Raw genomic sequence first — 26,722 nt, 5'->3', positions numbered from 1 at the left:
AAACTTTTTTAATTTGCCCTATTTTCCTGTGATTTTATGATTGGAAGTTTAGATTCCAAACTTTACAAGCCTAACCCTGCTACACAGTCACTGTAGAAACTAACTTATATCATTCCCTATTTGGCCTCAGATAAAAGGCTTCCAAAAGGGTACTGCAAAACATTGAGAACAAAATGACAGTTGCTAGCAGTGTTTACTCCATGTCTAGATTGGCTGATCCAAATTATGAAAGCAGTAAGGGGAGTTGTGGCCTTTGAAATACAGTTGCAGAGATGCCAGCAAACATTATAAAAACAGAAAGTTTCCACAATTGGATATTATGTCACTTTATTACTTAGCACCTAGATTACAAGTTTTGCGTTAGTGTTTTAAAGCTGAAAATGGCCATTTCAGCGTTAAAACAGTAACGCAGCCATTACGAGTCTTGTCGGTATAGCTGTACCACAAGCATTTTAGCCTGTAATGCAACGTCAGTCCCACACTCAAAAAAGTGATGTTTTTGCTTGGGATTTCAATAGCGCTGCCATTAAAAGTTTTGTGGTGGGGCTAAAAAGCTTGCGTTACAGCCTATACCGACACGATCCGTTCCACAATCTGAGACCAGTGGTTATGAGTTTTACACAACAAGACTGTTACACAAAACTCATAACTAAAGTGTTACAAAGTACACTAACACCCATAAATACCTATTAACCCCTTACCCAAGGCCCTCCCGTATCGCAAATACTATATTAAAGTTATTAACCCCTAATCTGCCGCTCCCGACATAGCCAACACTAATAACATTTATAAACCGCCGGTCCTGACATTGTCACCACTATCATAAAGTTATTAACCCCTATTCCCCCGCACCCCAGCTTCGCCCACACTATAATAAAGATATTACCCCCATTCCACCACTCCCTGACATTGCCGCCACTAAAGTTAATAACCCCTAAACCTCTGGACTGCCACTAAATAAACCTATTAACCCCTAAACTGCCAGCCCCCCACATTGCAAAAACTAAATTAAACTATTAACCCCTAAACCTAACAAACCCTCAACTTTAAATTAAAATTACAAGATCCCTATCTTAAAATAAATAAAAAAACTTACCTGGGAAATTAAAAAAAAAACTAATTTTAAACTATAAATTAAAGTAACATTACTATTATACTAAAATAAAAATAACTATCAATTAAATACATTAAATTACACATTAGAAAACCTAACACTACTAAAAAATTTAAATCTACAATTAGAAAAAATACTAAATTACAAAAAATAACAAACACTAAATTATGAAAAATAACAAACAAAATTATCCAAAATAAAAACAATTACACCTAATCTAATAGCCCTATAAAATATAAAAGCCCCCCCAAATAAAAAAAAAAAACTAGCCTACAATAAATTGCCAATAGCCCTTAAAAGTGCCTTTTGTAGGATATTGCCTTAAAGAAATCAGCTCTTTTACCTGAAAAAAATACAAAGACCTCCCCAACAGTAAAGCCCACCACCCAACCAACCCCCCAAAATAAAAAACCTAACTCTAACAAAAACCTAAGCTACCCATTGCCCTGAAAATTGCATTCAGCTCTTTTTCTTGCCCTGAAAAGGGCATTTAGCTCTTTTAAGAAAAGCCCTAATCCTTATCTAAAAAAAAAAACACCCCAAAAAAGTTTAAAGAAACCTAACACTAACCTCCGATGACCCACTTACAGTTTCTGAAGTCCAGACAGCGAAGTCTTCATCCATCCAGGTGATGTCTTTTATCTTCATCAAGACGGCATCTTCTATCTTCATCCCAGCAGCATCTTCTATCTTCATCCCAGCGGCACAGAGCGGGTCCTTCCTGAAGACATCCAGCACGGAGCATCCTCTTCATTAGGTTACTGAATACTTAATCTTCAATACAAGGGAGCCTTTTCAAAATTTCTGGTTAATTTTCTAAAAGTGCCTCAAATGCCCTCAAAATAGAGGGAATTAGTTTTTTATTAAAATAAATGTAGCATTTTTTAAAAAAAAATAAAAAAACAACTGCACTAGGCAGTTTTTGGGGTCTAAACTTGGTGGGAGTGGGGTGTATGAAAAAAAAACTAGTATCACTGTCTCCCATCTACATAGATCTTCTTGTAGAGTACTATGTAAAATCCTTCCATACTTAACTACTCTGTAAATGGCAAGAATAATGAGATAGTTCAGTGAGATATTTACGTCGAGGAGGAGCAGGATCCATGCACTCTGGAGATTGTCTCTGTATTTATTTATTTATTTTTATATTTTTTTATTGAGGTTATTATATAGTACAAAAATGAGATATATATGCAGTATGTTTGTTCAATGACCTGTTCTCTGTGGTTAAAACAATAAAACTCGGTACATCGATATTGTGCAAAATAATACAGTTGACTCTTTTCCTGTAAAATAACAGATATCACAGTAATTATAGTAGTAGACAATCTAAATTGAAACCTCTTTTTGAATAATACAATATAATAAAACTTAAGTCTCTCTCATATTACCTTGGACCACTCAATATGCTACAGTTATCTTTAGAGAGAACATGATAAACAATAGTTTCAAATTTTAAAGCTTTAACACAATTTGTAGGTAGTATTGAAAATTGTGAAGGTGCGGCATAGGCTAGATAAGCCACATAGTTAACTCTCCTAAACTAGGAGGTATATTATGGAGGGTGGGGGGCTCATGTATAAATATAATAGGCAGCATATACAACAGAAGTGTAATACTAGACGTATATCTCATACTATGAGGTAAGGTTGAGCAGTGCAATAAAGCTGTGGCCATAACAACAAATGATGAGTTTTAAACAATTCTAAAGCTGATTTGTGATGGTTTAGACACATATCAGATGTTAAGTGCTAAAATCCATCTGAAGATTCCAGGGTCCCCACTCTGAAAAAGAATGCAAGTAGACTCGGACATCCCGGCCGTGGACATCCAAGCCCCCCAGCACTCTCACCCCTAAAAGCCACACAAAAAAGTATAACTAGGGGCCCCAGGTCAAGTATTGTTATAATCACCTGCGTCTATTATTAATGCAGACCGGTGTATAACAGTAGAAGGCTTGTCAAACAGGTGGATACAAGATAGTGTTAGGTGAACAGTTGGGCCAGAAGGGATATTACAAAGCACAACTTTATGCTAAGCTGTGAGGACTTCCTCTAGAGGGGACATTAATGAGTAAATTGTTAAGAGGTTGGCTAAATCAAAGGAGGCATCACTATAAACTATTCATGCTAGGCAGTAAAAAAAAAATCTCTAGGCAAAATACTTGGAGATAATGTCATCCATAGCAAACTAACACCTTGGTAGTCAGAGTGCAATAAGTATGTCTTTTACTCGGAGTACATGTAGACTCAACATATATTCTGGTAAGGATAAGCCCTCAAGACAAATGCGAAATAGTGAACATATAAGCTAGGTATGCTGCTATATCTTAAGTCAGATAAAATGGAGCACATTATGCAAATAACAACTTTGAATAAAGTGATATCAATACAGAGGTAATTATCCATCCTCATCTATAAGGCACATTGCATGAGCAGCTAGTTTTGGAGCAGGATAGATAAACAATAAGGCACTTAACTGAACTTGATATTCTATGATAAACCATATATATATATATATATATATATATATATATATATATATATATATATATATATATATATATATATATATATATATATATATATATATAAAAGGTGTATAACCATAATGTAATATAAGAAACTTATGCCAAAGAGAGTATAGTGGAGTCAGTCAAAACAGCATTAGTGAGTAAATTATTAGGAAGTTCGCTAAGTCAGAGGAGGCATCACAATACACTATTCATGTTAGGCAGAAATGCTAAGTAGTGAACATATAAGCTAGTTTTGCTGCTGTATCTTAAGGCAAATAAAATGGTGCACATTATGCAAATGACAACTTGGAATAAAGTGATATTAAAACAAAGGTAATTATCCCTCCTCATCTATAAAGCACATTATATGAGCAGCTAGTTTTGGAGCAGGAGAGATAAACAAGAAGGCACTTAACTAAACTTGATATTCTAGGATAAACCATATATATATAAAAGGTATATACCCATAATGTGATATAGGAAACTTATGCCAAAGAGAGTATAGTGGAGTCAGTCAAAACAGCAGTTTAACGATTAAAAGAGGAAGTCCAGTCCCATCATTTATCTAACCGATGCCGGTCCTATAATGCATTAGGTAGTGGAAAAGTAGGTGTCCTTCTCCATTCCATCTCTGCACACCAAGTCCTCTAACGACATGAGGCTCCGGCACCATCATGTCCATACTTTTTAGGGCCCCAGTGTAAGCTAGTCTGAGCTGTTTCACGGGAGGGTGGGTGGGTATGCAATCATTGGAAAAAGATAGGTCACAGAGTGCTGGAACTGGCAGCTCAGAAGTGTTCACCCTCATGCCTGGCGATATCTTGACCAATTTCATGAACTTACTGGGTCCGGCTCAATAAGCATACCGGTTAAGGCGGAATCTGTGTCTAATGGTTCTGTCATGGAGGAGCCGAATGCTTGTTCTATTGATTTCAAATATCTTATGCGATGCATAGCTAGCAGGTCAGCAAAGGCTGTGATAAAAGTGAAAGGCTCCATCTTCGCTGCCGGATAAACAGTATTTTTGACACACTAGACTAAGGCTGTCATTCCTCACGAAATTCTTAGAGCTGGGTTAAAGCCGTTAGTGTAACAAAGTGCTGTGGCGTCGTTATATGCAGTTAGTTCTGTGAGGTGCAGAAGGCAAGCAGATCACTGGGGTACTGTACGTTAATACCCAAGAAAAAAACAAAGTCCCCATGTCAATGGACCTAATGAGTTATCTCTCACTTTTTCAGCATAACCATATGCTGTGATTATATGTTTAAGTTCTTTTTTAAGAAATCCTCATGCAGAGCTTCTCTCTTAAGTGGCCATTTCTAGCGGCACTTGGCTCTGCCCCCCATTGTCTCTGTATTTAGAATATCAGAGAATTATTCTCACAGCGCTAGAAGGACCTATAGCTCCTATCTAAGGTGGGCCCCCACTGCCCACTGGCACAGCGCTAGAAGGACCTATAGCTCCTATCTAAGGTGGGCCCCCACTGCCCACTGGTATTTAGACTCAGTCTCTGCACTGTTAGCCTTTACAAGAGCTAGAACATGTGACATAACTGTCCTGGGCAGAATGGAATACTGCACAGTTTAAAAAAAGTTTATTCCCTAAAAAATGTTTAAAAGAGATCATAAAAATTGCTCTAGCATTTTTTATGATCTCTGTTACCCTTTGCCTCAATAGAAGAAGAGTAGGTTGCAGCATAACCTTAAAAAGCACAAAAAGCCATTGCTCAAGTTTCTCAAAATGTGCCGTCAAATTTTGTTTCCCCCTTGCCTTAGCATACAGTATATTATAGGTCAAGCTATACTGTCAATTGAACCACTCTATTATAATATGGATTTACAAGTAATTATCCATAACATTATTTTGCTCTAGGCAGTTATCGTCTCTGAATCTATCTGTATAATTTTATTAAAGAGTACTAGAAAATCATATTGTGATTATTGGACTATATATAGCCACATGAGTGATTGGGTAACTTTATCAGATACATACAATAACTCATGAAATCAATGTTCAAGTTATTAAGATAATCTAGCAAGATTATTACAATGTGTCTTGTGTCGTTATGTAGTAACTACATTAATAATATGGGCTATTTGAGGTGACTGTAAAAGCTGTTCAAAAGCAAACAGCTTTTACAGTCACCTCAAATAGCCCATATTATTAATGTAGTTACTACATAACGACACAAGACACATTGTAATAATCTTGCTAGATTATCTTAATAACTTGAACATTGATTTCATGAGTTATTGTATGTATCTGATAAAGTTACCCAATCATATTGTGAACATTGTAGTGTTTCTCTTTTAATTAGTTACTAGTATCTTTAGATACAGTGACAATTTGTCTTACGGCTCTATAATATATCCGTATATACCATGAAACAAAATGTATTGCACGGCTTATTGTAGCACTGTTAATTATAATATGATATGGCAGTATTGCCCCAATCTAGAGTAGTAAAGTTTCTCCTGGAGATATGTGCAGCTGATTGGTTTCGAATCTAGATTGACAAATAATAAACAGCTTTAGTGTGACTGCTTTGAATTATACATGTTATGAAGCTAATATACAATGTAGTTAATAGCAGCTAAACAAGCGGTTCATTATACCATACACCACTTGCTTAAAGGGACATAATACTCATATGCTAAATCACTTGAAACTGATGCAGTATAACTGTAAAAATCTGACAGGAAAATATCACCTGAGCATCTCTATGTAAAAAAGGAAGATATTTTACCTCACAATTTCCTCAGCTCAGCAGAGTAAGTTCTGTGTAAAAAGTTATACTCAACTGCTCCCAGCTGCAGGTAAAAAAATTAAAAATATTAAGAAATGAACAGCAGCCAATCAGCATCAGCAGTGCTGAGGTCATGAACTCTTACTGTGATCTCATGAGATTTGACTTAACTCTCATGAGATTTCATAGTAAGCTTCCTTTACCTGATTGGTGAAATACTATGAGAGTTCACGACGCTCATCCCTTCAGTTGTCCCGGGACAGACACACTAATATGCTGCTTAGAAATCCTTTACAATGGGAGGTGGCTACTGAGGAAATTGTGAGGTAAAATATCTTTCTTTTTTACATAGAGATGTTCAGGTGATATTTTCTAGTCAGCTTTTTACAGCTATGCTGCATCACTTTCAAGTGTTTAAACATTTGGGTATTATGGCCCTTTAAGTGGATTCAAATTGTTAGCCAGAGCAGGTAAGACCATTGGTCAAAGTCTGGTATCAATAATCCATTTTTATAGCCTGACCTGTGTCAGCTCAGATATCAATAATTAACAGCCCTAATATTCATCTAGATTCTTAAAAATGAAGGGTCCCATATGCCCTTTCCCCTAAAATGTTTCGCAGGATTTTAAGTACCCATTTTAAAGTATATTTAATAAAGTTAAATTTTTATTATATTTGTTGATGTAAGCTTCTCATACTTTTGTAACACATATATTGGATTTGAGTGCTATTTGTGTAGCTTTCCTCACAACTTTCTCTAGTTGTAAAAGTACCACAATTTACCAATATTTGTACAAGAGAAATTCAACAGGGGTGTAAAGAAATCAGTAAACACCATGGTAATATGAGTGGCCAAGAATGGAAGGCACTACATAGTCTCTGGAATGACAGATCCATCGTCATCTGTCCTGCCAACAAGGGCGGTGCAATAGTCATTCTTGACCACTTATACTACAGAAATGAGCTGTTGCAACAGTTGAAGGCTGCTCATACATATTTGGTTTTACCTAGAAATCCTACTAAGGAGTATAAGGCTGCGTTCAATATAATATTACACATAGCCTTGCAAAATGGGTACATAGATGAAGCTGATCACAAGTTTATGGTCACTGACCACCCCAAATACCCATTTATCTACAGTGTCCCCAAGTTTCATAAGGACCCATTAAAAGCTCCTGGGCACCCAAAAGTGTCTGCTATTGGATCACTATACCAGAGTGTTGCCCAATACATTGACTATCACCTTCAGGACTCTGTAAAAAAAGCAAAGGTGTTCCTTTTAGATTCTATGCAACTCATTAAGATTCTCAGAGAACTAACATTTACAAAGGATGTGATACTGGTCACTTTAGACATGGCCAGCCTTTATACCATTATCCCTCATTCATTAGGGCTAAAGGCCTAGAGACAATTTTTTTATCCGATCAGGAATACATTGGTCCACCTATCGAATTCATTATCAAATTGTTGAATGTTTGTTTAACTTATAACTATTTTAGATTTGAGAACACATACTATCTGCAATTAATAGGTACGGCCATGGGTTCTCCAATGGCCCCTTTGTTCGCCAACCTGTTTATGTCATGGTATGAAGACAAATTTGTTTTCTTTGATAATAATCCTAACATTTTATTATACCGTTGGTATATTGACGATTTTCTAATTGTATGGGGTGGCAGTGAGTCTGAACTTGTGAAATGGCATGAAAAATTAAATGGCAACTTAACTAATGTCCATTTCAAAATGGAATTTGATGAGATAAAGTACCTTGACCTTTGTATTTATAAAACTCAGGTAGAAAATCAATGTAAGTTACACACAAAGTTTTATTCCAAGTCTACAGATAGAAACACACTCCTTAAGTTTCAAAGCTTTCATCTTCCACAACTGAAATTTGGCATCCTAAAATCACAGCTACTTAGGGTTATAAGAAATAACTCTGATGAGAAAGATAAACTGTTGCAATATGATCTCATGATCTCATGAGGGAAAGGTTATTTTGCGAGAGGTTACAAATTGTCATATATTACTAGAGTGTGGAATGAAATTGCTCACTTACATCAAGGAATGCTTATTTCCAATGATAGACTGACAAGATCTGAAGCACAAGTTATCAATTTCACTTCCACATACACACCTGCTAGTTCAATAGTTAAGAAAACATTAGCTAAAAATTGGTTTAAATTATCTGAAACCCAACCTTACCTTTCTCTGGAGTTAAACCTCCTCATATGGTTTATAAGAAAGGCAGTAGCCTTAAAACCATGCTGGTCAAACATGATATTCCGTGTGAGTATCACACATGGTTACCAAGAGGTCGTGTTGGCTGCTTAAAATGTGGCAGTTGTGTCACCTGCAACACTATAATATCGGGCAACACGTTCACCCATCCTTATAGATCTAAGAAATTTAACATCAGGCACAGATTAACCCCATGTGGGCAATATTATGTGTGCAAGACCTGTACATCGTTCAGGGATCGCCTTACCAATCATAAGAGTGCCATCAGAGCTGTTTATAGAGATGGCACAAGTGATCAACCTATGGCCCGTCATTTTTTTAGAAAACCAACATTCTGTAGCCATGCTTAGAACAATGGTCATAGATAGAATTCCCCCTCAAAAAAGGGAGGTAACATGGATGAGGAGCTCTTTTAAAAAGAGAATCCCAATGGATATATATATTAGGCACAATGTATCCAAAGTGATTAAACACTCATTTGGATTTGTCTTTATTTTATTAATCTGACTTTCTGTAAACTTTCTACTAAAACTGGAATAAGGTGTTAAAACCTAAGTCACATTTTATCGGATCCTAGGGACCACAATATTTGTGTGCTTTTTTCATGTTGTTTAATACATAGTATTGACATACCTCACTTAGTGATGTTTTTGAGAATAGGACACATATCACATATAAAGCTTATTATGCAAATGGAACAACATTGGTGTCATAATGCGGACACCATCTTAAAACGGCGGCTTGAATGCTGAAGTGTCAATAAGGTATGCAATCCTAGGTTACTATAATGTTAAGTTGGTGTAAGGGATACTTTTGGATTTTTTGTGTATATCATTAGTCCTGAACAAAGAAATGTGTAGTATGTGTATTTATAACAATGGGAGTTAGTATTTAAATAGACAGAGAATTGTTACAAATGTTTAATAACATGGTGTTGCTGAATGCAGTGAATTACAACACAATAATGTTCTGATATTATGAGTGACACTCACTAGATACAATTGTTTCTATATCTAACATGTACAACTCTCTACATGTAAAAATTTTACCTTTTTTTTTTCTTTCAAATATTTTTATTGGGTTAATACATTTCACCGAGATATAACAAATAGTATTTGCATACATAAAGTAAATACAGTATACGTTCACCAACGTGCAAATAAAAGAACCCACATTTTTGATAATACAAATATGTTTAAACAATCAAAAAAGAGACCAAGAGTAGTTGAAGGAGAATGGTCTGGGAAGATTATTTTAGGAAGGGGAAAAGAGGGGGAGGGGGAGGAGTGGAATAGGGAACAAACAATATTATTCACATCTTATTACTTTTTCCTTAAAATGGTTATTGCAGACAAGCCGTGTACCGTCGAAACACAAGCATGTAGGTACACAACACAGACCAGAAGAAATATATAATCATGGGACTGCACTATGTATTTAAACTAATTGGTTCAACATAGGTGATAGAGAGGGGAGGTGAGGGAACATTGAAAGAGTTAGGGGAGCATATAGAAGAGGGACTAAATAAAAAAAAAGGGTGGGTATTATAACAGAACCTTCTTGCACCTAACACCTCAGATAAGAATGAGATACATTCTATCTATTTATAAGTGGATGTGGAGAATAAACCAACAGCGCATAAATAATAATAATGAAGGATTGACTTTATAAGTTTACGATATTCTTTGCTCCCATAAAAAGATAATATCTAGTATAAAGTCTTTCTTCCCCAAAAAACAATAATGTCTTTTCTCTAGTGACAGTACATGTGTGACCTCCGCCTACCATTGGCTGAATGTGGGTGGGTATGTTTGTTTCCATAACCTGGGTATAATGCGTTTGGCGCAAGTAAGCATCAGTTGTAGTTACTTTTTGCGGTATATACACTGTAAGTTAGGAATTTGGTTTAATAGGATCATTGAAGCTGAAAGGGTAAGCTGCGTGCCCAGCGTGAGATTGACACAATGTTCCACTTGGGCCCAAAAAGTTGATAGTTTGTTGCAAGACCACCATATATGAGAAAATGTACCGATCTCCCCGCAGCGCCTTCAACAACTACAGTTAGCCCCCGGGAAGATTGCATTTAGTTTTTGAGGTGTAAGATACCAACGTGAAATAATTTTATAGTTAAGTTCAGCTAGAGCAAGCGAAATCAAGGAGGTGTGTGTCATGCGAAAACATCTTAACCAATCGTCGCTTGGGAGTTGGACCTGAAGCTCTATCTCCCATTTGGAAGTATAGGAAGGTCATCTAGTTATAAGTGAAGTTCTTAGGAGTTTGTGCGTAATAGAGAAGTGAGATTTGTGGGTATCCCTAGAGAGGCATAATTGTTCGAAGGGTTTGAGTGGGCGTAGGCAATCATGCCTATAAGGACCATCAAGAATAGCTTGGAGATAAGAGAACCAACTGTGGAAAGGGGAGCCTATTAAATCTCTCAGAGCAATTCTATCCCTTACCTGAGATAAATCTGTGAGTAAGAATATAGGCATATTTTATAGGTTATTTCCTCAGCTTCGTATTTAAATTGGTATTGGTCAAAAAATAGGGTATTATTTAGTAATGGGGTCATTGGCGAAATCGGAGTTGAGAGAGTATTTGGATGTTGGATAAGAGAATCCCAAATAGCTAATGTGGTTTTAATACATTCATTAGTAGTAGTCAGCGGGGGTCTATGGATTCTAGGGAGCCAACAGATATCTCGCATTCCATTTTGTTTAAGTAATGCAGCCTCAATTTGGATCCATATTTTAAATGGAAAGTTGTGGTTCCAGGCAACAATTTGTGCAAGATGTGTTGCCTTATGGTATTGTGTTAAATTTGGAAAGTTTAGGCCTCCCTCTTCTTTTCTCAGGTATAAGGTTTTACGAGACACTCTAGGGCCTCGCTTCCATTGAGTCGTTAAAAATGGAGCCGTAAGCTACCGAAGCGGCCGACAGCTAAAAGTAATTTACGGCTGCATTTTAGTACCAGGTTTCCATTGAAAAGATTAGCGTGTTGCGCGCAGTCGCTCTTTTCGTGTAGCTGTAAGTTAACGTTGTGTTAACGCTTCCATCTGACGTCGGATTTCTTGAAAATCAATTAGTTGCTAAGGTAACCCGACCTTACGCTATAGAATTTACGTTTAACGTCCGTGCTTATTACCTGTGATCGCCTCTCAAGAAAAATAAAAAAACACTTATCCATATTTTTAATAATCAAATACTATTTTCTAATATAATTATATTTAACACTTCATAAATATAAGTAATATTTCTTGCTGCCCTAGGCATAGGTCTAGTTTGCATTCTGTAGATATGTTCTTGCATATATTATTATATTTAAATATATACTGATATTTCTATTAGAATATAAGTTCAACTATTTCTATACATGAGACAACAATAAATATTACTTATAACAATTTATTTCTACATTAAAACACTTGCATTATTTGCAAGTTTTATAATTTCAATAGAAAATAGGTCTCAAAAAGCACAATTTTCCTCCTTTACACCTAGTTGAGCTGGGGGTAATATGTCTCAATGTATCGACAGCCTCCGACAATGTATTAACGGTTAGCGCTTTCAATGGAAACCTGGTATAATTTATCGATTAACGGCTTCTATTACTTTCTATGGGACGCGAAAATCTTTTCGGCAGCCGAAGTCCGGCAGCCGATATTGAGGTATAACGCGCCATTGGAAACAGTCGTTAAACGCTATTGCTTTCGACAGCATATTTAACGGTTTGCGAGTGCACGCAAACTGAATTACGACTCAATGGAAGCGAGGCCATTGTCTTTTATATGCCCAGATAAAATATCCTTTGTTGAGTACGTAGATAGTGATCCGGTATTTATATAGGAAGAGCCTGAAATAAATATAAATATTTAGGGACTATCATCATTTTTATTGTATTTACTCGACCCATCCAAGAAAAGTGACCTTGCTTGTGCCATGTGTCTAGTAAAGAAAAAACATTGGTTTTCTAGTGATATATAATTTTCCTGAAACAAATCTTGTGGGTTTTTTGGGATATGTAACCCCAGGTATCTAAGAGTATTAGTGACAGGGAAGGGGGTTTTATGCATAAGAAAATCTATTTCTGCTGTGTTTACATGCATGGGAATAATACTGGATTTTCCCATATTAATTAAATAATTGGAAAACTGTTTATACGTCTCCAAAACTTGTATTATGGCTGGTAGGGAAATTAGTGGTGCTTGTAATGTAAAAATAATATCGTCCGCAAAGAGAAGGCATGTTTGTTGAATTTTGCCAAATGAAATGTCCTTGATATTAGGATTATTTCTTATCTGGATAGCTAATATTTCTATTGTAATGGCAAATAGAAGAGGAGATAGCGGCCACCCTTGACATGTGCCATTGGATATTGGAAAAGCCTGAGAAATCATATTGTTAACTTTAATCGTAGCTCGGGGGCTATTATACAAAGCTTGTACTCTGGATATAAATTTGTTTGAGATACCAAATTTCGACAGGGCCGACCACATACAAATGCCAATCGACCCTGTCAAAAGCCTTCTCCGCATCGGTAGAGAGGAACACAATAGGGCTTTTAAGATCATGGGATGTATATAGTGCATGAAGTAATCTGGTGGTATTGTCTTTTGCCTCCCGACCCCTGATGAATCCTACCTGCTCCGGGTGGATCATTTTAGGTAAGATAAGAGTAAGATGATTTGCCAGAATCTTAGCGTAAATCTTAATATCTACGTTCGATAAAGAGATTGGCCTGTAGTTGCTTACTATATCCATAGGTTTATCTGGTTTACGAATTACTGTAATCATAGCGTCTAGGAGAGACTGGGGGAATGTGAGGCCTTGGTCTATGGACTGAAATAATTTGTGCATGTGAGGGCTAATATTACCAACTAATAACTGATAAAATTTGGTAGAAAGACCATCCGGACCAGGGGATTTACTACTCGGGAGAGACTTAATCGTGCTTGCCACTTCTTGTAGGGAGATGGGGGCGTCTAGCGTATTCAGATCATCTTCTGGGATAGAGGGGACTTGAATAGAGTCAAGGTATAGTTTCATCTTATCTCTTCTTTCTTGGTCATTCGCATTTTTAATATTATACAGTGAGGTGTAGTATGTAACAAAGCTATTGGATATGTCTTCGTTTTTGGTGTATGTTGTTCCTGAGCTATGTTTGATAGAGTGTATATGTGAGTTAAGTCTTTGCTTTTTTAGAAATCTTGCCAGCATTCTCCCCACCTTGTTTGACTCCGCAAAGAATTTAGCTTTAGTTGTCAAAGCACGCATATGTACATTTTCAATTAAAAATTTAATAAGATTATCTCTAGCTTCGTTTACTTCAGTCAGCTTTTGTGGGGACATCGGATATAGTTTGTGCGAGTTTTCCTTAGCTAGGAGAACGCCGGTCAGAGAATCAAATTGGGCAAATCTTTGTTTTTTAAGTTTTGCAGTTAATTGTATAATGATGCCCCTAATAAAGCACTTATAAGATTCCCAATTATTCGCAACATTAGTATCAGAGGATATGTTAAACTGGAAATATTCATCTGTATGTTTAATTAATTGGTCAACAATTTCAGTGTCTGTAAGAATGTATTCGTTAAGTCTCCAATTCAGTCTATGTCTAGGTTTATTTGACCACTTAAAGGTGGACCTGACTAAACTGGGGTCTGACCACGGAGTATGTGATATCTTTGAATCAACAAGATTCGTAAGGAAGGTCTGGTTGCAAAATATATTGTCAAGCCTCGCATATGACTTTTGCGGATGGGAAAAAAAGGTATAATCTTTAGTGGATGTATGAACTATTCTCCATGTATCAAATAGATTAAGTGAGTGAAGTAGTGCATTATTGCTTCTAATTTGTGAGCTTCTAAGATACGAGTGACCCGTAGAAGTGTCTAATGAGGGATCTGATGGAAAATTAAAGTCTCCTCACAGCACGATGGGGCCTTTAGCTATATCTAGTAGCTTGTTTGTAACTTTGCGGAAGAAGCAGGCAGTGGGTTTGATTAGAGCATATATGTTTGCTAATGTAATGGGTTTTCCATAATAAAGGTCTACAAAGATCAAAATCCTACCTTCAGGGTTGCTAAACTATTGTAGTAAATCAAATGGTGTGTTGCGTTTAAATAAAGTACAAACTCCATTATGTCTGGTTGGGCCCGAGCTAAAATAGTGTTTGTCATAATATTTAGATGGGAGTTTCGGTTCATGAGTTTTTTTTAAATGGGTTTCCTGAACCATTACTATATCCAAATTCTTTTTATGGAAGTCATAGAGGTCAATTGAGTGCTTTTCAGCAGAGAGAAATCCTTTCACATTTTGAGTAGAAATATTTATTGACCCCTCATATATACAGGTAGACATTATAAGTGCTATGGATATGTGTAATATCAAAGAGGGAGCGAGGTATCGGTTAGTAGTAAGCTGATGTAAATAAGAAAGAAGGATTAAAAAGGCTGCGTATGAAGTAGAGTTTTAAATCAAAATTTGGTGTGATGTCAGGGATCATTAAAGGGAAAAGAGGGAGATAAAATGAACTGGTGTAGGAATATTAGAGGTCTTTGAGCGAGCTGGGCATGTTATTGCTAAAAAAATAAAAAGGAAAAGTGCAACATAATGAGAGGGAGGGAAAAGGATAGAAAATAGCAAAGAATTTGTGTACATAGGTGTACCATTATATATCTTAGATGAAATACCTTAGAGGTAGTATTACCATGTAATAACTACACAAAAGAATAAGACTATCACGTCACATACATTAACGTCTCCAATCGCAAGGAACCAAGGGGAACTTGACTTCTCTAGGTTATAGGAATGATTCTAATGTGAGTTAGACTATTCCTATAGGTTAGGTATAGTGTCGACAAGTAATGCTAAAATAATTCTATTCTCAACCTAATCAAAATCTATAGCGATTTAACAGTATTTGTAGTCTTGCTGTCTGATTAACACTGAGGAGATATACTGAACTAGGAGCCAGAGTAAACTTAAGCTCAGAGTAAACAACAGGGCCACAGAATTTTTTGCTGTTTAATATCAATTGTTCCTATTTTGGTGTAATTAAAACAAGTATAATTGAAGTATTGAAAATAGTGCTGTTGGTGGTTTCCGGTGAGAAGGCGGAGCTCTGACACAGGTGCTCCAGGTCGGCGTTCAGGCCGATGGTGGCTATCCTAGCCTTCACTCTTTGCCCACTGTTTCCGTGAGGACTCGGGCGTACCGCTTGGCACGTTACCGCCAGCAGAAGGGAAACCACAGTTGCTGTCTAAGCCGCGGAGTACCGCATCTACGCTATACCCGCTGGGAAAGATGACAGGAATCCCCAAGGAGCCCTAAGTAATCTTTACACCGCTGACTGAACAGTCTCATTCTACCCGGATTGCGGTTGTCCTTTGTGGCTTTGTGGAGTAACAGGGGAGGAGGTGTCGAGGAGGCGGAGTGGTGCTGTTGGAGTGACAGGTGTGTCGGCCCTGTGCATCAGCTGTCCCGGAGGGGTTCCTTTGAGTGCCCGTATCGGCATAGAGGAAGTTGTGCCGGGCTTGTGAGGCGGGCTCGCTGTTGGATGCGGGAGCACCGCTTGGGGGCGAGTAAAGGGTCCAGAGCGTTTTGCCCCTGCAGGGCAGTGGAGTCACGGTCACAGTCGCAAGTGGTCCAGCACCTGCCGTCGACTTCGCTGGGTAAAGTTACAAGGCATCAGGGTTTGGCAATCCAGGCTTTTCCCTATCTGTATTGCTCCTCCGGTTAGGAGCGCTCCCAGCTGGGTGCCAGCATTTCCAGGGTCGGCTCAGCTCCTGCTTTATCCCGCAGCGATCGAAGGATACAGACTCTCTCCAGGTGTCCTGTTTTTTGCTCTTGGTTATACAGAGCACAGAGGTGACATTTTCAAGATCTTTAACTGTTAATCTGTTTGCTTCCTCAAACTTTTGTTGATTTGAAGCTTAAATCATATCTGTGAACTGTTTAAGGCAGGATTGAATCTCAGAAGGCTCGGTGAACTCTTAATGGACACAGCCTGGGGTCTAATCAGTCCAGGGGTTTTTACCCAGGGGCCTGTTTTTTTTTTTTTTTTTTTTTTTTTAAATAAATTTTTATTTGAGGAAAAACACAAAATACAAGGATACCATACAACTGTGACATTTTCAATGATACAGACAAAAGGTGATAGTAATATCAACTAATGTAGAGTCAAAAAGTATCAATATAAACAATATTCCAAGGTTGCATGATATTTCGGATAACCTTATCCTCAGTTTCATATTAATAACGGGCGTTACAACAATTGTAAAGATAAATGGGGATATATGCTCTCATAGGGTAGTCTCAAATCGGTTAATGGAGTGTGGAATGGAGAAAAAGAAACGAAAAAGAGAGACAGCACCAGAAGAAAATAAATAAATAAATAAGTATGTAAAATATTGAGTCAGAAAGTAGAGTGACAAATAGGGGCATATAGTGAGAGAGTGTTAGTTATATGTTACATTAGGGGCATATTGTCTCATAAAGAAGCGGCCAGGGTCTGATTAATGTCAGGTTTGATTAGTTGGAAAATTTTTCCCACCAGGGAGCCCAAGTTCCATGGTAAAAGTCTAGTTTATCTAGGGATGAATGGGAGTAAGCTTCCATCTTCGATAAGTAGTTGACTGTAGCTATAATCTGTGAGGTGTTAGGAGGAGAAAGTTGTTTCCACGCTTTAGCAATTTCTAACTTAGTAGCCATCAGTAGATATATGGATAAAGCTTTATGTGTAGGGGGGAGGACTGGGAAGTTGAGGTGAAGCAAGCCAATTTGGGGACTAAGTTGAAAGATTATGCCTAGGGATTGCAGGAGGTTAGTCACCCAGAGCCAGACAGAAGAGATTCTGGGGCAATACCACCAGATATGTGCCTGGGTTCCAAGTTGTCCACAGCCTCTCCAGCAGACAGGAGAGTGAGAGTTATAAATCCTATGAAGGGTTACTGGGACTAGGTGCCAACGCACCGTGATTTTGTAATGGAGTTCCCATAGGGATGTGCAGTGCAACAGTCTTCTAGTGGACTTAAGTTCTCTGTACCAGGAGTCAGCGTCAGCTGTGAAGTTGAGTTCGGTTTCCCAAGCTATGAATTGTGAGACTTTTGGTTGAGAGGAGGGATCTAGTACAATCTCATAGTGGAACGATAAGGTTCCTCTGACCTTGTGAGGTAGGGACCATCGCTGTTCCCATTTTGTGTCAGTTCTAATGTGTTCTCTGGGAAATCCCCATGATTTGATTATGGAAGAGAGTCGAAAGGCCTCAAATTGTAACTGAGCTGGAATCCGGAATTTATTACAGATCGAGGCATGAGATAAACCACCAAGATGATCATAGAGGTCCATAACACGGTTAACTCCAAAGGAGGACCAGGAGTGGACATGAGTGTCAGGTAGGCAAAAAATAACACTAGCTATAGTTTGACACGGGGAAGGGTGGGGAGCTACTGAATTCAAGTGTCTTGCCTGATCCCAGAACTTAAGGGCATCCAAAATCACCGGGTGTGTGGTGATAAGATTTTCCCAATAATGAGAGGGAATCCAGGGGAGGTCTGTTAATCTCACTCCCGAAGGAAGAAGAGACTGTTCAACATCCCTCCATAGGGCAGGGTTCTCTGTATAACCCCATTCGGTCGGATGGGTTAAGCGTGCAGCATGATAATAAAGAATGATATTAGGCATGCCCAGGCCACCTCTGTCACTGGGCCTTTGAAGGGTTTGTCTCGATGTTCGAGGTCTCTTGCCTTTCCAGACATAGCTGGTAATAAGGCTCTGAAGTTTATTCAGAAGTGGACGGGGCAGGTTAAGTGGGATGGTACGGAATAGGTAGATGAGTTTTGGAATATAAGACATTTTGATGGCAGCAATTATGCCCGTCCAGGAGATATCCCGAAAATCCCAAGATTCTAATAGTTTTTTCCAATCTGGAAGTCTCTCCGTAAAGTTCTTAAGAATAACAGTTGATACACTTGGGGAGAGGTGGACACCTAGTAATTTCAAGGAATGGGGAGACCACTGGAACCTGTATCTTTCACGTAGAGTGATAAGATCCTGAGGTGTAACATTAATGTATAAAGCTTCGGTTTTAGCCAGGTTTAATTTATAATAGCTTAGGGTTCTGAACTTAGAGATGAGTTTGAAAACAGCGGGGAGCGACCTAAGTGGATCAGTGAGCAGGAGAGTTACATCATCCGCATATAGAGAGATGGTATGTGACCGGGAGCTTACAGGAAAGCCGGAGATATTCAGGTCAGTTCGTATGGCTTGAACTAGAGGCTCGATGGAGAAGGCGAACAGGAGCGGGGAGAGGGGACATCCCTGTCTCGTTCCATTGGTGATATCAAGGCTATCGGATTGAAAGCCTATTCCCTTAACCCTGGCAGATGGACTAGAGTATAGAGCCTGGACCGCAATAACAAATTTTTCAGGAATTCCGAAGGCACGCAGAGTCTCCCATAAGTACTCCAACCTCACCCTGTCAAAGGCTTTCTGAGCATCCAATGACAGGGCTAACGTGGGGGTGTCTCCCTTAGCACTTTCCAGTAGTATGTCTAAGATGCGCCGTGTGGCGTCAGGACCTTCTCTTCGGGGTATAAAACCCACTTGATCCGGGTGTATCAAAGTGGGAGTGATTTGGGCAAGCAGGTTTGCTAGTATCTTTGCGTAGAGTTTAGTGTCAATGTTAAGCAAGGAGATCGGGCGGTAGCTTCCACAGTCCTAGGGGTCCTTGCCCGCCTTTAGTATAGTGGTGATGGAGGCCTCAAGGAACTCCTTTCGGAAACTTCCTTTGTTGAATACTTCGTTGAATACCTTACAGAGAATCGGGGAGATTTGAGGGGAAAAAGATTTGTAAAATTGACTTGTGAAGCCATCTGGGCCCGGGACCTCGCAGTTTTGAGGTCTCCGACGGCCAAGGTAACCTCTTCAAGAGAAATAGGAGGAATAAGATTCATTGTATTCATTTGATCCATTTGGGGCAGGTCTAGGGAAGCGAGGTATCTGTGAATACTGACTGGGTCAAGAGGTTTTGTAGGGTCTGAGGAGTCTAAATTATACAGTTGGTAATAGAAATGCTTAAAGGCTTCTCCTATATCAGCTGGAGACGTCACACATCCAGTCGGGGTGTTTATAGAAGTTATTTTGGCTTGTGCCGTCCGATTTCTCAGCTTTCTGGCCAATAAAGAAGAGACTTTATTATTATTATGGTAATAGACCTGTTTAGGTTTGTCTAACATACGTTGAGTTTCGTCAATCTCTAGGTCTTTTATCTGTTTAGAACTCTCCAAGAGTTGATTACTCACTGTAACTGAGTAGGAGTTAGAAAGTTCAAGCTTCAGGGTTCTGTGTTGGCAGTTAAGAGATGCAAGCGAGGTTCCTCGCGTATTCTTAATCTGGGCATACTTGCTGATAAAGAATCCCCTAAGGTATGCCTTGAGGGTGGCCCAAAGCACCTCTTCAGAAAGAAGAGGAGTTCGATTGACACTCAGAAAGGTGGTGAGCGTTGATAGAGTCTCCACCTTGATCCAGGGGATGGTGACTAGGAAGTCTCTAAGGCACCACGTCTTGCCCACGGCACGCGAGGGAGGGTTACCTATTTCGATTGTCAGGGAGTCGTGGTCCGACCACGAGATCACTGATATCGTTGCGTCTGAGACCGAGTTCAATAGATGTGAGCTCAAGAAAAAGAAATCGATCCGAGTATGAGATTTATGGGGGGCTGAATAAAAAGTGTGTTCTCGTCTATTCGGGTGTATTGCTCTCCAAAAGTCATAGAGATCATACTGTTTAATTAGGTTTTGGAAGGCGGTAGACAGCGGACGTAGTGTCCTCTCTGATGTGGAGATTGGGGGGCCTGTTCTATCAACAAGGGGGTTCCAGACAAGGTTAAAGTCTCCTCCTAATATCAATTCCCCTTGGGTCACAGCTGAGACCGACTCCAGTAGTGATCTAAGAAATCGAATTTGTCCTGAGTTAGGTGCATAAATATTTACTAATGTAAATAATTTGTGATTGAGTTTACAAATTAAAATTATAAAGCATGCTTGAATGTCTTTTTCTATATAAATCTCTTCATATAGAATAGAAGAGCCAATCAAAATGGCAACCCCTCTAGTTTTGGAGTGAAAGGATGAGGTGATTACTGCAGGGAATTTCCTGTATGTATGTGTGAAATCTGTGCTATTTAGCCAATGTGTCTCTTGGATAAAAGCCACATCAATTCTGTTACGGGAAAGCATGGAAAGCAGTAAACTACGTTTGGTCGGGGAATTAAGACCTTGGGAGTTAAGGGTTAAAAACTTCAATTCTGACATTGTAGAAACTAGGATATGTTTCTCCAGGTTCTGACTAAGGTAACTATGAGAGACTAATGTTGAGGAGCAATTGCTACTTATTAAGTATGAAGAGCCCACTTAAATGAGTTAAGGGAGAGGGATGCAGCGGGCGAAAGCCGCTCGAATTGGGGGGTAAAGGAGAATCAGGGGAGGGGGGCAGCGGGAGGCAAGAGTTGCTTAGCTTATAAACTTTCAACGAAAATATTACGTGGTGTATAAAAGAGGTGCAGACTTTAAGGTGTAAGGAAGAGGAAAGGAAAAGAATAAAGAGAAATCTAAAGGAGGGGTTCAGCAGAGGTAGAGAGTCTAAAATTAGTTACTATGGTGTGAGATGAGTGGTGGCTGTTGCTGACGAGTTCTAGAATTGTAAGGTCTCTAAAGAGGCTAATATAAGTCAGCGAGGGAGAGGTGAGGGGGTGATATTAGTATATGAGGAGTACAGAGAAACGAGACAGAAGGAGCCGGAAGGGGGGGGTGCCTGATAGAGGTTCTGCTTCACTTGAGAGACCGAAGTGAGGAAGGGAGAGGATGATCTAAGGATAACGTTATGGAGTGGGAACAATAGATATGAAAGGGGGTAGACTTGTCCAATACTAACAGAGTGTGATAAAGCAAACAAAAATAACGTTTCAAACATTGCAACCATTTCAAACATAACGTACAAAACAGGGTAAAGGCACATCTATACAGTAGTATTATAAGGAGAACTTCGTTGAAACATTAACTACATGTCCGAACCAAACATAGAGACACTAATGATACAGCATCACAATGGTGTGTAAATCGAGAGAGCAGTTCTACCTAGTGTATTCCAGTGGCATTGGAGTAAGAAAGTAGAAGGCTAAAACTACTATGTAGGAGGTAAGACGTGTATTGGCTTATCGGGTTCAAACAGTTTATCCTGATGTGTTATATGTGGGATGAGAAAATGTGGATGGGTTATAAGGGTTCGGATGTCGAATATAGATATAAGCCACTTTCCAGATGGGTTAGTATGAGAAATACACATGTGTTTTCTGTGGTAAATGGTGGTTAATTCCAATCAACCACTTAGAGGTTAGGGTAAATTCAGCTGTATACATGGACTTCTTCTAATATCAAAAGAAGAGGAGAAATCTCTAAGGATTAAAATAAAGTGTCCATAATCGGTAGGTTGTTGGGATAAGAGAATGTGTCAGGTGAGATGTACTTGTGATGTGAGATAAGGATTGAACAGGCATATTGTGGGTAGTGTAGAATAGCTAAGCATAGCAATATAGTGTAGACAACAACACAATAATAACAACAATAATCAGAGCATATAAATTAGGTGGAAAATTCCAGACATTAACAATAAATAGGCAAGGACTTTGGGAGGGGGACGTCTGACGTGAAAAGGGGACACCTTCCCCTCACATCTGGGGTCTCTTCGGAGGTGGAGATGATGAGAGCCCTCCCCTAGAGGACTGAAAATGGAAAGCTTGCTGTTGAGATCGCCAGGGGACAGCTGTGGGATTGAGTTTTTTAGAAGTTTCCTGAGTGGTCGAAGGAGGGTTGTCAGCTGTGAGAAGTTTCAGGGACTGTAGAGTCTGGAAGCCTTGTTCAAGAGTAGTGATGGTATAAGATGAATCATTGAATTGAAAAAATATGCAAACAGGAAAGCCCCATCTGTATTTGATGCCGTTGTTATGAAGGCATTGGGTGACTTGGTGGAATAGTCTTCTTCTGGACAGAGTATGGGTAGAGAGGTCTGGGAAGATCTTTATTTCCTGGAATGGATCTTTCAAGGTCTTATTCTGGAACGAAGCCCTAAGGACCCGTTCTTTAAAAGTAAAGTAATGTAGCTGCACAATCACATCTCTGGGAGATCCCATGGGTGCGTTCCTTGGTCTAAGAACCCTATGAGCTCTGTCAATAAGGTGTTCCTGAGGGGTGGTAGGACCGAGAAGCTCTGTGAAGAGGGATTGTAGATGAGTTGGTAGCTCCGCCGGGTTAACTTCCTCAGAAATACCTCGAATTCTGAGGTTGTTCCGGCGTGATCTGTCCTCCTGATCTGCCAGTTTGGTCTCCAGATCAGATATCATTTCAGCCAGTGATTGGGCGTAATTTAACAGATTAGAATGGTCGACATGTAGATCTTCTTGTTTCTTTTCCAGAGAATCTGTTCTCTCCCCTAGAAGGGAAATATCTCTCTTCAACTCAGAGACCGAAGTCTTGAGCTCCTGCTTTAGAGAAGTATAGTGTGAGTTCATTTTATTTGAGAGATCTTTAATGGATTCAAGAATAGGGGAGGAAGGGTGGGCAATCCTCTCTGTAGAGAGAGAGAGAGGTTGTGAAGATTCCTTAGTAGAGATGATGGAGTCTCTTGAGTCGTCATCCGATAGGTCCTGGTCAAATGTATTCTTGAGTGAGAAATGATCTGAGAGAGTCCGTTTTGGTATGTCCCCATGCTTCTGTTTCTTTCTTTGTGAGTGAGCCATCTTACTCATTATAAATCCAGCAAGTTGGACGTTAAGTCGGGGAGGTTCTAATAGTGATTTCAGTAACGTATCGTGGAGCAGAGAATATATGTCAGGCACCCCCCAGGCGGCGGTGTCTAGCCCAGCATGGGATGGAGAGCTGTCGGTGGAAAATTAAGTGTGCAGGCTAGTGGTAGTCTCTCGCTGACACTAAGTTATTCCCTCTCTGAATCCAAACTGATTTTGATTGAAGGTGACCTGTGAGGGGTTGATATGTCAGATGACTCTCTCCCCAGGGGATTGCTCTCTGCCGAGCGAGTAAGGAAATGGGAGTTTGGGGTATGACCCGTGGGCACAGTGGGCCGACGGGAAAGGGGGGGAGAGAGGTCAGATGTTTATGGCCACAGTTAGCTTCACCCTCTGAGAAAGAGCTTTACAGATGAGAGAGGCAGCAGGTATGTTTCTGTGAGTGTTGCGCTCCCAAAGCAGACAAAAAAACTTGCAGCAGTAAATAAATAAAGAAGAAATAAAGTCTCTCCAAGTGTGGTGTTGAAAAGTGCTGAGAGAATCAGTTATTTGGATGGATGCTAGAAATGCTTAAGGTGTGGGTTTTTCTGGTTCTTTTCTATTGGCACTATGTGCTGGTGTTAATTTTTGAAGGAGGTTGGGTTGCAGCAAGTCAAAGCATAGTGAAGTAGAGCTGATATAAATAATATGTGAAGCTCCACTATAGTTGAACTTCTAGTTAGTGGGGTGTCAGCAGCTTCTATGGTAAAACTTTCAAGAAGGAGCATTAGTTCTGGCTTGGTCTTGTTAAGTAGGGCAAACAGCCAGACACTCGTTGTATATAGGATGTAGGTCTATCTCACATGGGGGCCACTTATTGTGCGAGCTGGGTCTACGGTAGTTTCTACAATTCTGCTGATATGGGTGATAAACAAAGCCACACTATAGCTGAATCACTCGATAATGGAGTATAAGGGGCTTCAGCAAATGTGTTTACAGATAAAGATCAGTGGCTGCAGCCTGGTAAAATCAAGCAGGGTAAGTGACCTGATGTTAGGTATCTGAGTGATAGCGTTTTACCCCACGTGGGGACGGCTTACCAAAGGAGTTGCGGCTGCGGCCGTTCCCACAGGCCCCTCGAGCCGGAGAGCTAAGGCGGAAGGTCCGGTGAGTACAGAAGCATGCCCCACTCTAGTTCGGAACACTCCGTGTGTCCGATGAAGTAAGAGAGAGGAGTGAGGCACTAGCGGTGTACCGGTAAGCGGGAAGACACCCGACCTGTAGTGAGAGAAAGAGGGCTACCTTCTAAAAGGCTCCGGGTAGCTGCGGTCACTTGATTGCCGAGTGTGGTAGACTGAGGGCAGTCGGATTGGAAAGTGCTGTCCCTGGGGTTGGCGATGTGAGCCGTAGGGTATGAGCGATGAGACCGGAGATCTGGATGTAGTCCAAGCTCCGTAAAGTTGCAAATCCGGAAGTTTGTAGTTAGGAGCGTCACACAGACGTGTGGCGCAGCAAAAAATTTCCCAAATAAGTTAAGAGATTAGAGGGTCTGTGACAAGTCCAAGTTCATAAACTGCCGGGTGATAGTCCTAAATAGTTAGGGAGGTATGGTGAGGTAAAAGAAAAGACTTTTAGGGGGTAGAAATAAGAAAAAAACAAAATTGGTCTGCAGAGCTCTTCTGTAGTGCGACCACTTCCTAGAGTAGCAAACTCTGCCTCCCCCCAGGGGCCTGTTTAATGTTGTTCACTCTCTTTTCCTTGCAGGTTTAGCTGGACAATCACTCTGTTTAAATTTGTTTGTATTGCCATGAATACGAGAGTATAACTGTTTGTGTCTGGTTTTGACCCCAATTTTTTTATTTCTTACTGGCTGCTTAAGTTATTAAGTCTCAGGCATTTTTCACGGGGCCTAGGCCCTTGTCACTGCACGTTTATAGAGTATATCACCATTGCACCTGGTATAGGTTCAATATTGTAAAGCCCACTTATTATATTTTTTTGTATTTTGATTTAATGTTACACATCAGTTCACCCCCACTCACATAGAAAAGGAAAAGAAAGGCAGAGAGGAAAGAAAGGAAGAGGGGAAAGGAAAAAAAGGAAAGGAGAAGAGAAAGGGAAGAAAAGAGAGAAGGAACGGAGGGAAGGGGGGAAAGGAAAAAAGAAAAAAAAGGAAAAAGAAAAAGGGAAGGAAAAAAAAGAAAAGAAGAGAATTATCACTCACTTATTGTGATATCACTGTTTTTTGTTTCCCCTCACACAGGGGAGCTGTTTTGTTTGTTGCACACAGTGCTTGTTGTTTTTTTGTTTTACCATTTATGGAAAAATTTGTAACCCACGGTAATAATATTTCACCCAAAATGCCTGTTAAAGCCAGGGATAAAAGAAATACCAAATTGGGTGATACAAGTGCAGACATATCATCTGAGAGTATATCTACAGCAATAGATACCCAGGTCCTGAATGGTCAACTTACAGCTATTTTTTCTCCCCAGCTGGAGGGTATTAAGAAAGATTTGGGAGCTATCTCTTCAGAGATTGTTACACTCTCGGCAGAAGTTAAACATTTTTCCCACAGAATTGGGGAAGCGGAAAATAGAATCTCCACTACTGAAGATAGGTTGACAGCTCAAAAGGCTATTATTCAGGCCCAAGAGGTTAAATTGAATAGTATCCAGTTGCGCCTGGAGAATCTCGAGGATCGCTCCAGGCACAACAACATTAGGATTATAGGCCTACCTGAATCCCCAGAGTTTGAGGATCTCATTAAATTCACCTCCTCAACTCTCCCCCAGGTTATTGGTATAGCACCTCATTTCCTCCCTCTAGCAATTGAGAGGGCCCACAGAGTAAGTCCCAGAAGAGAGTCAGCTAGTGGTCCGGTTAAACCCAGGATGTGCATTTTCAAGCTTTTAAAGTTCCAGGACAAGCTTGAGTTTCTGAAGTTAGCTAAGAAAGCTGGTACATTAGAATTCGGGAACAGCAAGATTTTGCTGTTCCAGGACTTCTCGGCGGAAACTTCCGCTCGTAGAAGACTCATGGCCCCTTTTTGTTCCCAGTTGATTTACAAAGGTATCAAAGCTAGTTTATTTTATCCTGCTAAAATCATAGTGGAAAATAAGGGAGCCAAATTTATTTTCAACAAAGTTTCCGAGATTAAAGAATTTATGAGAACCCTAGAATCTTAGGTATAGGTCTGCCTGTGAGCTGGTCGATGGGTAGCAGGCTACCTAGGACTTTAGGTCAGGTTTATAGAATCTCCTTGGTGAGTTTGATTTTTTCCAATCAATTTTTTCTTTTTATCTTTTTTAATGTAAAGTTATGCTTAGTATT

The sequence above is a fragment of the Bombina bombina genome, chromosome 6 (genome assembly GCF_027579735.1).
Source record: "Bombina bombina isolate aBomBom1 chromosome 6, aBomBom1.pri, whole genome shotgun sequence".
Taxonomy (NCBI): domain Eukaryota; kingdom Metazoa; phylum Chordata; class Amphibia; order Anura; family Bombinatoridae; genus Bombina; species Bombina bombina.
This window is presented reverse-complemented; position numbering follows the sequence as displayed.